Source organism: Rutidosis leptorrhynchoides, chromosome 4 (genome assembly GCF_046630445.1).
Source record: "Rutidosis leptorrhynchoides isolate AG116_Rl617_1_P2 chromosome 4, CSIRO_AGI_Rlap_v1, whole genome shotgun sequence".
Classification (NCBI taxonomy): Eukaryota; Viridiplantae; Streptophyta; class Magnoliopsida; order Asterales; family Asteraceae; genus Rutidosis; species Rutidosis leptorrhynchoides.
In genome coordinates this window covers 350130096-350145565 of record NC_092336.1, presented here as the reverse complement: position 1 = coordinate 350145565, position 15470 = coordinate 350130096, and positions in this window count along the sequence as shown.

Sequence of the window (15470 nt, the reverse complement as noted above, 5' to 3'; positions counted from 1 at the left end):
GTTAGAACGCATTAGTGAATCTAGACTACAACCGGATAGTTAATCATTGCATCCTAACTTCCATTTGCTATAGATAACACTTACTTGACTACTTGTGCATATATACTTGAATCATTCTTAGGCAAACTTCTTAATGGTACCAAACTTTCATCATACGAATCCGTATTCTACCACTTTCTGGTAACACACGTAAGTTCATGATTCATACGCGTAAGGATGACGACGATTTCATTAATCACACTTGTTCGGGAACTCTGTCTCCCAGATTGTTATTCGCCATCGTTTCAACTTACTATCGGTGTGACACCTGTGTTCCTTACTATCTACCACTTCTTGTTACTACCATCACTACTCTAGGTGAGTATCGTCGTCACTACTTATCACTACGGTTGCGTACTGTAGCGACCCGACCAAATCATCATTGACGGCGCCGTCTACTTAGGTCCCGTTACGTGGTCATAAGTCTTTAAAACAACGTTTGACCAAAAGATATGTCGCATTCATTTCAAATGTAAAGGTTGTTCAAGTTTACAAGAATAGTTCCACCACAAGTTACGATACGAAGTTTTAAGTACAAATGAAACTTATGCGACACAATTTAAAAGTATTCAAAAGACGCTCCATGTATGCATATATACTCGACATCCAATGCAAGTATCAAAATAATGAGCGGAAGCATGTATCATGTATCGTTCAAGGACCTGAGAAAAACATAGAAATCTGTCAACGAAAACGTTGGTGAAATCATAGGTTTAAGTAAGTAAGTACAAGTGAACCACAAGATTTGTATCAATGAAATAATAGTAATACATTCCAAAAGTTTGTTTCACGAGCACCCAATTATCAATGCTTAACATTTCCTTCCATTGAACCCCATCACTTAGTGCTAGAACATACACTGTTTCTCGAAAATATATTTCATTCGTAAACGGTAGCGAACCGTTTGAATGAGGGTTTGTCAAACCCATATGGATCCATACAACATAAGTTCTCGCTTACACCCGGCAAGTGTAACTAATGATAATCGAATTGAGGATTTGGTTCTAAACTCGTATGTAGAATGTTTGTTTTCCTGTACTTGTGTTCACTTAGTAAAGAAATGTTTATGTTTTCTCATCCCAAATGTAAGTTCAAAAAGAGTAAAAGTGGGACTATGATCTCACCTTGAGTGCACGAGTAGTAAAGTACTTCGACAAGTAAACGTGTGCAAAGAACAATGCTAGTCTTGACCTAAACAATAGGTTGTATCAATAACGGTAAACACGATAGGTCAAAGATGTTCAATTAGTCCTATGGCTCGTTACGACTCAATAATGTAGCATGTGAATCAAGTTGTCATGTTTCATGCAAGATACAAGTATATAAACAAGTTAGGAAGGTTGCAAAATCATTTGGTTAAGTTTGACAAAAAGTCAAACTTTGGTCGGTCAAAGTCAACGAAAAAGTCAACACGTTCGGGTCGTGTCCCGAACTATTTTTCTGAGGTTTTTAATCATATATGAGTATGTTAGAACAAGTTTCATGTGAATCGGAGGTCCATAGTATGCCAAACATTTTTCGTAATTTGGACATGGTGGTCAGAACCTGACCACGGCTTATGTCGCGCCGCGACATAGTCTGGCCGCGCCGCGGCATTGGCCGTGCGCTGGTACCTGGTCAGTCTCAATTGTTCAAGTCCCAAATCAAAACTCTTTCAAGCATAAATTACAAACCGCTAACATTTAGAACTCGCACCTTATATCGTTGGAAAGGTAATTTGACAAAGAACACAACTAAACACATTTCATCAATCAATCTACCTATTATAACAACCAAAACCGCATCTAATGCTCAACATTAATCGCATACAAGTTCATAAATGCAATTCAATGATTCGGGCAACCAATTTACATGAATGATATGCCGTTTCGAAGGTAATCAAGCATACATTCTAACTAAACACTTACCAACCATAATCCATGGCATTCAATGCATCAAAAGTCCATTTCAAGTTCATCAAACCCTAACCCAATTTCACCAAAATCATAAATCGAGTTCATGAACTTTTCTAAAGCAACCTACACATCAAATTGAAGCTAGTGATGCTAGTAACACAATTAAAACATCAACTTTTAACATCTAACAACATATGATCATCCAAAATTCAAGAATAACACACCAAAATTCAAGTTCATGCTAGTTACACTAAAACAACGAGATCGAGCATATAAATCATATATTCATGTTAGACTTGAGCCATAGACACTAATTAACACTTTTATAAGTTAAAAACATCAAGAACACAAAATCTAGTGATTTTAGAAAGTTACCCAAATGAGATGAAGTTGGTACCAAAACGAAGAGGATGAAGAGAGGATCACGAATATGTAATTTATTTTGTTGTAAGCCTCCTAGATCGAATTTAGATGATGATTGAATGAATTTGGTTTTGAGTGTGTGTTCTTGCTAGAGAGAAAGAGAGAGATGGAGGTGGAAATGAATGGGTGAAAGGGGTTTGACCCTTTGACCTAGTCAAGGGTTTGATCCCTTGTCAAGTTTAGTCCCTCAACTTTCGTTCGGGTGCGGGAATTACCTAAACGAGATAATTTAAAACGCGTATCAACGGGAGATGTTATAAACATATAACGGACTTTATATTAGTATAACGGAAAAGTAAATGGAAAAAGGCGGGATGTTACATTACCTACTCCTTAAAAGAAATTTCGTCCCGAAATTTAAGTAGGCGTAGTAGTCGTTGTTTCTTCCTCGAGATCTTGCGTTTCTGAATTCACAAATAGATGAGGATACTTCCTTCGCATTTGATCTTGTCTTTCCCAAGTAAACTCGGGTCCCCTTTTGGCGTTCCAACGGACTTTAACAATCGGGATTCGGCTTTGTTTCAATGTCTTGACGGAGGTGTCCACAATTTCAACCGGTTCCTCCACAAAATGAAGTTTGTCATCAATAGTAAGTTCTTCGAGAGGGATGACGATATCGGGTTCGGCAAGACACTTTTTCAAGTTAGATACATGGAAGGTAGGATGAACGGAGTTCAATTGAGGCGGAAGATCTAAACGATAAGCAACGGTTCCAATACGCTCCAAGATTTCGAAAGGACCAATATACCGCGGATTTAGCTTCCCGCGTTTCCCAAAACGGATTACACCCTTCCAAGGTGCGACTTTTAACATTACTCGGTCACCGATTTGAAATTCAAGATCGTTGCGTCGTTTGTCGGTATAGCTCTTTTGACGACTTCGGGCCGTCCTAAGCCTATCTCGGATTTGAACGATTTTCTCGGTGGTTTCGTGAATGAGTTCGGGTCCGGTGATTTGCACGTCGCCTACCTCGGCCCAACAAAGAGGTGAACGACATTTGCGGCCATATAGCGCTTCAAAAGGTGCGGCTTTAATACTCGCGTGATAACTATTGTTGTAAGAGAACTCGGCGAGAGGTAAGTGCTTGTCCCAAGCTTTTCCGAAATCAACCACGCAAGCTCGTAACATGTCCTCTAAGGTTTGAATTGTACGTTCGCTTTGTCCATCGGTTTGAGGATGATATGCGGTGCTCATGTCTAAACGCGTTCCCAACGCTTCTTGCAATGTACGCCAAAATCTAGAAACGAAACGGCCATCTCGGTCGGAGATAATCGATAATGGTACACCGTGTCGGGCTACGATCTCCTTAATGTAAAGTTGTGCAAGTTTCTCCATTTTGTCCGTTTCTTTCATGGCAAGGAAGTGTGCGGATTTGGTGAGACGGTCAACAATAACCCAAATGGTATCATAACCGCCCGTCGTTTTTGGTAGCTTGGTGATAAAATCCATCGTTATCCTTTCCCACTTCCATTGCGGGATCTCGGGTTGTCGAAGTAGTCCGGACGGTCTTTGGTGTTCGGCTTTGACTTTGGAACATGTCAAACACTTGGAAACATAAGTAGCTACGTCCCTTTTGATGTTCGGCCACCAATATAGTTGTTTAAGGTCGTGGTACATCTTATTGGCACCGGGGTGAATCGAGTATCGTGACTTATGGGCTTCATCTAAAATAAGGCTTCGTAGATCCCCATAACTAGGCACCCAAATTCTTCCGGCGAAATATCGGAGTCCGGTTTCTTTAACTTCGAATCGAGAGGTGAGGACGTTCAAGTGTTCGAGAGAGATGTTTTCATCCTTGAGAGCCTCATCTTGGGCTACCCGAATTTGGCTATTAAGGTTGGTGTGAATGGTGATGTTTAAAGCTCGGACACGGAGAGGCACCGCTCTTTCTTTTCGACTTAAGGCATCGGCTACTACATTTGCCTTCCCGGGATGGTAACGAAGCTCGCAATCGTAATCGTTTAAGGTTTCAATCCACCTTCGTTGTCTCATGTTTAGTTGCTTTTGATCGAAAATGTGTTGAAGGCTTTTGTGATCGGTGAAGATAGTACTCTTGGTTCCATAAAGATAGTGTCTCCACATTTTAAGTGCAAAGACAACGGCTCCGAGTTCGAGATCATGTGTCGTATAGTTTCGTTCATGAATTTTGAGTTGTCGAGAAGCATAAGCAATGAATTTTGTTCGTTGCATCAATACACACCCAAAACCATGTTTCGAGGCATCGCAATATACAACAAAGTCATCATTGCCTTCAGGAAGTGACAAGATAGGAGCGGTGGTTAGCTTCGTTTTCAAGATTTGGAATGCGGATTCATGTTCGGTCGCCCAAATGAATTTCTTTCCCTTGTGAGTCAATGCGGTCAGAGGACGTGCAACCAAAGAGAAATTTTCGATGAATCTACGATAGTACCCGGCGAGACCCAAAAATTGACGAATGTGAGTAGGAGTAGTAGGAGTCTCCCATTTGCTAATGGCTTCGATTTTCGTTGGATCGACTTTAATACCTTGGTCACTTACAACATGACCAAGAAATTGAACTTCCTTTAACCAAAATTCACACTTGGAGAATTTGGCATAGAGTTGTTCTTGTCTTAAAAGTTCAAGCACAAGTCGGAGATGTTGTTCGTGCTCTTCTTCATTTTTAGAATAAATCAATATGTCATCGATGAACACAATAACGAATTTATCGAGATACGGTTTGCACACGCGGTTCATAAGATCCATGAACACCGCCGGTGCGTTAGTGAGACCAAATGGCATGACAAGGAATTCATAACTACCATAACGAGTTCGGAAAGCGGTTTTGGAGACATCTTCCCCCTTAACCCTCAATTGATGATAACCCGAGCGGAGATCGATTTTCGAATATACACAAGACCCTTGTAGTTGATCAAAGAGGTCATCGATGCGAGGAAGAGGATATCGGTTCTTAACCGTCAATTTATTTAGTTCACGATAATCAATGCACATTCGTAGGGATCCGTCTTTCTTTTTAACAAACAAAATCGGAGCGCCCCAAGGTGAATGGCTAGGTTGGATAAAACCTCGATCAAGTAGTTCTTGGATTTGACTTTGCAATTCTTGCATTTCAGATGGAGCGAGTCTATATGGTGCACGTGCTACGGGTGCGGCTCCCGGAATAAGATCGATTTGGAATTCAACCGGTCGATGAGGCGGAAGACCCGGCAATTCTTCGGGAAATACATCGGAATAGTCACTAACAATTGGCACATCATCGATGTGCTTCTCATCGGACTCGACTTTCTTAACGTGAGCAAGGATCGCAAAACAACCCTTACGGAGTAGTTTTCTAACTTTAAGGCACGAAACGAGGTTGAGTCTGGTGCAACTCTTATCGCCATAAACAATCAAAGGTTCACCATTCTCGATAGGAATTCGGATTGCGTTAAGATCACAAAGAATGTGAGATTTCGTTTTGACTAACCAATTCATACCGATTATTACATCAAAGCTTCCTAGTTCCATGGGTATCAAATCAATTTCAAATTTCTTACCCAAAATGTTTATCGTACACCCCCGGTAATATGTGTCGGCACTTAATAGTTTCCCGTTAGCCACTTCAATGGTATAAGTGGTATCTAATGGAAGAGGTGGAGTGTTAAAAGAATGAGTCAAAGTCTTGGATACAAAGCATTTATCGGCACCTGAATCGAATAAGCAAGAGACATAAGAATTGTTGAGAAGAAACGTACCCGTGACTAGTTCAGTGTCATCCCGGGCTTCCTCGGTGTTGATGTTGAAAGCTCGGCCGCGCGTATTGAGGTTATCTTTCCTTTTCGGGCATGCATTTCTATAATGACCCGTTTGACCACATTTGTAACAAGTGTCCGTCTTTGGTGCATTGGGCCACTTTCGAGCAACGGGAGTGGCACTTTTACAATCGTTGGCCTTATGACCAACTCCTTGGCACCGGTGGCAAATTAACTTGCCACATTCACCAAAGTGATGTTTGTTGCATTTGTTGCAAAGAGGTAGATTCCCGGCATAACCCTTCTTGCCGTCGGAAGTGAAAGGTTTCTTGGCAAAGTTGTTGTTGCTTGATTGGGGAGCTTCCCATTTTCTTTTGTTGCCGCCCGATTTATCCTCGGCCTTAGGTGCCGGAACTACGATTTCGTCAACCGTTTCAATTAGTTGGCGAGCCATGTTCATAGCGGCTTGATGAGTAGTGGGTTTGGATGACATCACCCCTTGTTTGATGCTTTTTGGGAGACCGAGCATGTAGAGCTCAATCCTTTGAGATTCGGGGTTAACAAGATTAGGACACATCAAGGATAGTTCGGCGAAGCGTTGATTATAAGCTTTAAGATCGTTTCCGACCGCTTTCAAAGCTCTTAGTTCTTCCTCAAGCTTTCGGGTTTCTTCGCGCGGAAAATATTCAACAATCATCTTTTCCTTTAGATCGGCCCAAGAGAGGGCATGAGCTTCATCGGTACCCACCGATTGAACATAGGTGTTCCACCATGTTAGAGCAATTCCGGAGAAAGTGTGAGTGGAGTATTTGACCTTGTCTTGGTCCCGACAACCGCTTATGCTAAATACGGCTTCCGTTTGCTCAAACCATCGGGTGAGCACGACCGGTCCCCCGGTTCCATCAAAAGTGTGAGGTTTGCACCCCATGAAAGCTTTATAGGAGCATCCCTCGTTTGAGTTTCCGGCTCCATTGTTGTTGTTGTTGTTGTTGTTGTTGTGGTTGTTATTATTATTGTTGTTGGATGAGTGACCGGCCATGGCCGCATCTACGGCGGTGGCTATCATCCGTTCGAGAGCTTGTTCGGGAGTTTCATTGCGGCGTACACGACGAGGAGCCATTGTTCCTTCAAGACACAAGAATATCATTGATTAGTATTCTCAATAATACTAACCGTGATATAGAATAAAGATAAAGAGAAGTTTTTCCTCGACTCGCCTTAAATTCTTTATGTCATAATGTCGGAACGTTCATATGAGTCACCGTAATATAATCCCGGAAATTATATTACCCTTATTCATATGTGCATTCGACATTATTCTATAAAGTCAAGGTGGCGTGTCAATCAAATTAAACAACGTGAGATTAAGATGAACTAAGAGTAGATATGAGTAGAAGCGTTCGAGTATAAATGCACAAGTAGTCAAGTAATTCCTACTTCAAGTCTATATGCCGGTTGTAGTCTAGACTCATCAATGTACCCTATGACTCGGGGTTGACACTAATGAACTCTAAATCCCTACAACCAACGCTCTGATACCATCTGTAGCGACCCGACCAAATCATCATTGACGGCGCCGTCTACTTAGGTCCCGTTACGTGGTCATAAGTCTTTAAAACAACGTTTGACCAAAAGATATGTCGCATTCATTTCAAATGTAAAGGTTGTTCAAGTTTACAAGAATAGTTCCACCACAAGTTACGATACGAAGTTTTAAGTACAAATGAAACTTATGCGACACAATTTAAAAGTATTCAAAAGACGCTCCATGTATGCATATATACTCGACATCCAATGCAAGTATCAAAATAATGAGCGGAAGCATGTATCATGTATCGTTCAAGGACCTGAGAAAAACATAGAAATCTGTCAACGAAAACGTTGGTGAAATCATAGGTTTAAGTAAGTAAGTACAAGTGAACCACAAGATTTGTATCAATGAAATAATAGTAATACATTCCAAAAGTTTGTTTCACGAGCACCCAATTATCAATGCTTAACATTTCCTTCCATTGAACCCCATCACTTAGTGCTAGAACATACACTGTTTCTCGAAAATATATTTCATTCGTAAACGGTAGCGAACCGTTTGAATGAGGGTTTGTCAAACCCATATGGATCCATACAACATAAGTTCTCGCTTACACCCGGCAAGTGTAACTAATGATAATCGAATTGAGGATTTGGTTCTAAACTCGTATGTAGAATGTTTGTTTTCCTGTACTTGTGTTCACTTAGTAAAGAAATGTTTATGTTTTCTCATCCCAAATGTAAGTTCAAAAAGAGTAAAAGTGGGACTATGATCTCACCTTGAGTGCACGAGTAGTAAAGTACTTCGACAAGTAAACGTGTGCAAAGAACAATGCTAGTCTTGACCTAAACAATAGGTTGTATCAATAACGGTAAACACGATAGGTCAAAGATGTTCAATTAGTCCTATGGCTCGTTACGACTCAATAATGTAGCATGTGAATCAAGTTGTCATGTTTCATGCAAGATACAAGTATATAAACAAGTTAGGAAGGTTGCAAAATCATTTGGTTAAGTTTGACAAAAAGTCAAACTTTGGTCGGTCAAAGTCAACGAAAAAGTCAACACGTTCGGGTCGTGTCCCGAACTATTTTTCTGAGGTTTTTAATCATATATGAGTATGTTAGAACAAGTTTCATGTGAATCGGAGGTCCATAGTATGCCAAACATTTTTCGTAATTTGGACATGGTGGTCAGAACCTGACCACGGCTTATGTCGCGCCGCGACATAGTCTGGCCGCGCCGCGGCATTGGCCGTGCGCTGGTACCTGGTCAGTCTCAATTGTTCAAGTCCCAAATCAAAACTCTTTCAAGCATAAATTACAAACCGCTAACATTTAGAACTCGCACCTTATATCGTTGGAAAGGTAATTTGACAAAGAACACAACTAAACACATTTCATCAATCAATCTACCTATTATAACAACCAAAACCGCATCTAATGCTCAACATTAATCGCATACAAGTTCATAAATGCAATTCAATGATTCGGGCAACCAATTTACATGAATGATATGCCGTTTCGAAGGTAATCAAGCATACATTCTAACTAAACACTTACCAACCATAATCCATGGCATTCAATGCATCAAAAGTCCATTTCAAGTTCATCAAACCCTAACCCAATTTCACCAAAATCATAAATCGAGTTCATGAACTTTTCTAAAGCAACCTACACATCAAATTGAAGCTAGTGATGCTAGTAACACAATTAAAACATCAACTTTTAACATCTAACAACATATGATCATCCAAAATTCAAGAATAACACACCAAAATTCAAGTTCATGCTAGTTACACTAAAACAACGAGATCGAGCATATAAATCATATATTCATGTTAGACTTGAGCCATAGACACTAATTAACACTTTTATAAGTTAAAAACATCAAGAACACAAAATCTAGTGATTTTAGAAAGTTACCCAAATGAGATGAAGTTGGTACCAAAACGAAGAGGATGAAGAGAGGATCACGAATACGTAATTTATTTTGTTGTAAGCCTCCTAGATCGAATTTAGATGATGATTGAATGAATTTGGTTTTGAGTGTGTGTTCTTGCTAGAGAGAAAGAGAGAGATGGAGGTGGAAATGAATGGGTGAAAGGGGTTTGACCCTTTGACCTAGTCAAGGGTTTAATCCCTTGTCAAGTTTAGTCCCTCAACTTTCGTTCGGGTGCGGGAATTACCTAAACGAGATAATTTAAAACGCGTATCAACGGGAGATGTTATAAACATATAACGGACTTTATATTAGTATAACGGAAAAGTAAATGGAAAAAGGCGGGATGTTACACGTACTACTCGTTATCATAATTCATTACTCTTTTCGTGCCTAAAGACGTTATTGTTTGACTTGAACCGCATTGACGTGAACAATCATTTATACACTTCCCTCGGGAAACGCATCTTCAGAGTTTCACTAATTCTTTCGATTCAATACGAGTAATGTTACTGATGTCGCTACTTTGTTCATTTTAAATCTTCACGATTACAAGAACTTGATTTTATGGAGTGATGTGAGAATGGAGGTATGAGTTAGCATAATATAACGACACTCGATCAACGTGGTTATATTATGGTAAGTCATACCAAAGTTCTAATGACACGTGATGGTGATTGGACTCGATCAACCTAATCACCACCATGTACCATGTACATGACTTCATTTTTATTTTTCTTGTTGGATATCCGAAAACTTCGAGAACGTCGATAACAACCATACAAAGGACACACCTTCGATTATTCTCGAATCATATTTATGCTTCCGAATGAATGACAAATTCTTCCGACTTCACAATCTGTCCCACGAGTATCAACGTCATACGCATCATAGATACCAAGGAGTACCAACAACCATAACTAACGAAGTATTAATTCATAACTTCATTGGAGAAACATTCGGCGGTGATTATGTAATCTCTAAAGTCTTAGAGATTATATAATCTAGCTCTAACCATAAATCAATTAAGCGAACCAGAATGATAGAAGGAAGAGTAGAAACCCTGACATAAATGGTGTGTGATTAACAAGCTAAACTTGTTTTACCAACAGCATCAACAGTACCGTCAGCGTCACCAGCATCGTCAGTGCAGTCAGCATCAGAATCAACAACACCTATAACATCACAAACTCCGTTAGTTCAAGAATCACTATGGACATCATTACGAATCAATAACGCGTATATTGTATCAACGAGTTATGAAGAATAAACTCATTCCCTCTAGAGAAATTATATGTATATTTTATATATATATATTTTGAAATAAAAATAATTCTTTCCGTGCTAAGCTATTGTGTGTCAATCTTAACTACTCGGTTAATTCATATTACAAATATGCTATAATGTACGTCCTTCGCCCCCAACTTAACCATCGTTAACTACAATCTCGGTCTCAATTCAACATGTTCCAATTCATAATAAATCAAGTATATATTTGATTTTACACTTTCATCATCGATGTACCCGTAACTTTTCAGATAACATCATTCGTACTTTGCGAAGTTCACAGGAATTTAACGAAAACCAACATCACGCCTCAACAAATAACGAAGTATTGATTCATAATTTCAATATTATTGAAGAAATACTTATGTAATCTCTAAATGCCTTCAAGGGATTATTCAATTCTAATTCCAACCGTAAATCGAATGAGTTTAATTCAGTATTAACTCATTAAAATCTATGTTACATCTGAAGAAAATATATACATATATATTTTCATAAAGACTGTAATAAAATTCTTTTATACAAAATATTAATTGTGAAATTTTTTTAACGGGTAGGTAATACCCGAGATATATATATATATATATATATATATATATATATATATATATATATATATATATATATATATATATATATATATATATATATATATATATTCACAATTAATATGTTACATTCTTCGAATCTGATTAAGCAAATTATCAACTATACTTCCTACTTTCACAATAATATACATTCTATCATAGAAATCAAAACAACCATACTCATTCAAACCCAATTACATATTCTGATTTTGAAATCTCAAAATTCAATTCGAGATATAACCGGTACCATCACTTTTAGATTCCTACATCTTTCAAAGCTATACTTTGACTTCAAAACTGTGTTAGAACATCAAATGTATACTAACGATTACAATCTGTGTTCAAACCCTTCGAAAATTTCTGAAGACACTTCAAATAATGAGCAATCGAGATAATGATCCAACCACATATTACCCACAACTATGTACTTAAAAAGCTCTCGAAACCAAAGACATAATTCAACACATATCTGTGTCAGATCCTTTGGCATTTATTAGCAAAAATAACTTTGCAATTCCTTTTCAAAGTAGCAAATTCTATCACAGCTCCAGCAAGACAACTTCGATTTTTCATTCGGAGTAGCATTATCATAATCTTGATATATATGATTACCCTTTTGTTACCGAAGAACCTTTCATATTCCACCACATTAGCAATAAACTTATTCACAACTTCACTGATCTTTGACCTTCCGAAGAATCATTATATTTATCGAAACTCCATCATTTACTCATTCGCATCTTGTAACGAGAATTGCCATACGAATCATCGGGAATTAGCAATCAGTATTTTGAAATCTCGCAGCAAGTCTATGCCAACAGTTATATGTGTACGTACAACGTCTATTTCCTGGACTTACATACTTTGAATGTGAAGTTTCTGAAAAACACCTTGAACTACGAACTACTTGAAATGCTGACGAAGCAGCAACAACTGTAAATGATCTTAACAGTAAAAAGTTTGATGATAAAAATAGTGTATTGGCAAAGCTCAGAAAAAGAGAAGTTTTGGAACTGGAAAACGGATTGAGCAAAATATGAAAGAGGCTGTGAACAAATCACAAGGACGAAACCTACATTCAAAGAATCCAAATGATTCAGTATCTGCTGAAGTCATTAACAAATATCTTGCTCCTGATCATAAACTCCTGCGGACAATATTCTTCATCATCCTCTGATATTAGAAATTCTAAGATATCATCGTATCTTTCATTATAAATATCCTCCATATTTCTGAAGATATTTCTATAATTATTCTTATCTGAAACATTTACCTCTTCGCATTATCTGTATTACATCATAAAAGAAACTATTTTTGTTTCTAAAATTCTGAAACATTCGAGTTTAAAATAGGAATACTTTTGAAGTAGTGTTAGGAGCTGAAGCATGAATTAGTATAATATAATGATACTTGATCAACGTGATTATATTACAGTAATTCATGCTGAGTTTCTAAATGGATGTGATGATTCACAGATCATAACTTCATCATTGTAACGACCCCGACAAATCGTCAAGTGACGGCGTCGTCTACATGGGTCCCATCACCTGGTCATAAGTCTTTATGACAACGTTTGACCAAAATATGTCGCCTTCATTTCAAAATAAAGATTGTTTCCAAAGTTTACAAGAATTGTTCAACCAAAAGTTAAGTTACAAGGTTATAAGTACAAATGAAATCTAGACGACACGGTTTAAAGTAAAGTCAAAAGACGCTCCATGAAATGCATGTATACTCGACATCCAATGCAAGTATCAAATAGTAAGCGGAAGCATGTTTCACATATCGTGCAAGCCCTGAGAAAAACATAGAAATCTGTCAACGAAAACGTTGGTGAAATCATAGGTTTAAGTAAGTAAGTGAGTAAAAGTAAGTAAGTCGAACCACAAGGTTTGAAAAGTTGAAATAATAGTAATACATTCTAAAAGTTAATATTCACGAGCACCCAATTATCAAAGCTTAACATTCCATCCATTGTATACCCCATCCATTGTGCTAGAACAAACACTTATTCTCGAAAATATATTTCATCTGTAGACGGTAGCGAACCGTCAAAGATGAGGGTTGTCAACCCATATGGCCATATAACATAAGTTCTCGCTTACACCCGTCAAGTGTAACTAATGATAATCGAATTGAGGATTTTTGTTCTAAACTCGTATGTAGAATGTTTGTTTTCCCGTTCTTGTGTTCACTTAGTTCAAAAGAATCGTTTATGTTTTCTCATCCCAAATATAAGTTCAAAAAGAGTAAAAGTGGGACTATGATCTCACCTTGCGTGCAAGAGTTAATAAAGTACTTCAACAAGTAAACGCGTGCAAAGACAAAGCTAGTCTTGACCTAAACATATAGGTTATATCAATAACGGTAAACACAAACGGTCAAAGATGTTCAATTAGTCCTATGGCTCGTTACGACTCGATTATGTAGCATGTGAATCAATTAGTCAAGTTTCATGCACGATACAAGTAATTAAGCATGTTAGAACGATCGTATAATTGTTTGGTTAAGTTTGACTAAAAGTCAAACTTGGTCAAAGTCAAGGTCAACGGGGTCGGGTCGGGTATCCGACAATTTTCCCATGATGAGAAATCATTTATGAGCAGAATGGCCAAGTTTCATGTTAATCGGAGTTACGGTTAAGCGGGAAACATTTTGTGAAAGGAAAAATAAAAACAAAAATGAGCTGGGCATATGCGCGGCGCGCTATGGGTTGCGCGGCGCGCACCCTAGTGTAAATCTGGGTCAGAACTCAACTAAAGGGGGCAAATATCTGGGATTTCTGTTTTGCGCGGCGCGCTGAGGTTGCACGGCGCGCATACCTGGAATTTTTGCTGTTTGCAGAAAAATAGACCAAGTCACGAACCAAAACTCAAATTAACATATTTTATGAACCGAAAACATCCAAAATGCATACTATATATCGTTGGAAAGGTAATTTGACAAGGAAAACAACTAAACACGTTTCATCAAACAAAAATATCAATTTCAATAACCGATTTTCCGTCAAGTGATCATAAGAATCCATTTTCAAAGTTTCAAGTTCATCAAATGCATTTTAAGTTTCGGGAATCCAATTCACACATGTGATATGCCGTTTTGAAGGTAATGAAGCATACATTACTACTAAACACTAACAATTAACATTTCATGGCATTCAAGCATCCAAAAATTCATGTCAAGAACTATCAAACCCTAGTCAAACATCTCAAAATCAATAATCATGTTTTTGAAGTTTTCTTAATCAACCTACACATCAAATTGAAGCTAATGACGCTAGTAACACATTTAATACATGAACTTTAACAATTAAACAACTTTTAATCATCCAAAATCAAAGATTTAGCAAGCAATTTTCATAATGAACTAGTTACACCAAAAACAACAAATCGAGCATACAAATTACATACACGACATCACAATGAGCCATAGACACTAATTAACTACTTTATAAGTCAAGAACACGAATTTAAAGAAATCTAGTGATTTTAGAAAGTTACTCAAATGAGATGAAATTGGTATGGAATCGAAGAGGAAGTTGCAAGGATTCCAAATATGTAATTTGTTTGGATTGAAGCTTGACCGATTTGATTTAGATGATGAATCTTCAAAATGGAGAATTGAGAGAAATTATGGAAGTAGTGAAAGAAAAGGAAAAATGAAAATGAAAAAGATGGGAGGTGGGGTTGACTAGTCAAAAGCTAGTCACCTCTTTGTCTTTTTGGCAAAACTAGTCCCTCTAGTTTGTAGTCGGGTGCGGAAATTAACCGAACGAATATTTAACTTCACGGGAGTACGGGGGACGTTATAATCCAATAACGAAAATATTTTAAGAATGTAGCTAAAAGAGGATACGAATCGAGATGCTGAGGATATTAAATAAATAAAAAAAAAGACGGTGTTAAAATAATTTAACGAAAAAATGCGGGATGTTACATTATCCACACCTCAAAAGAAATTTCGTCCCGAAATTTAGTTGGAAGTAATAATCGATGCCTCTCACTCGAGACCGGAGATGTCAATGCTATGAATAAGTGAAGGTACGTCCTTGAGTGTTC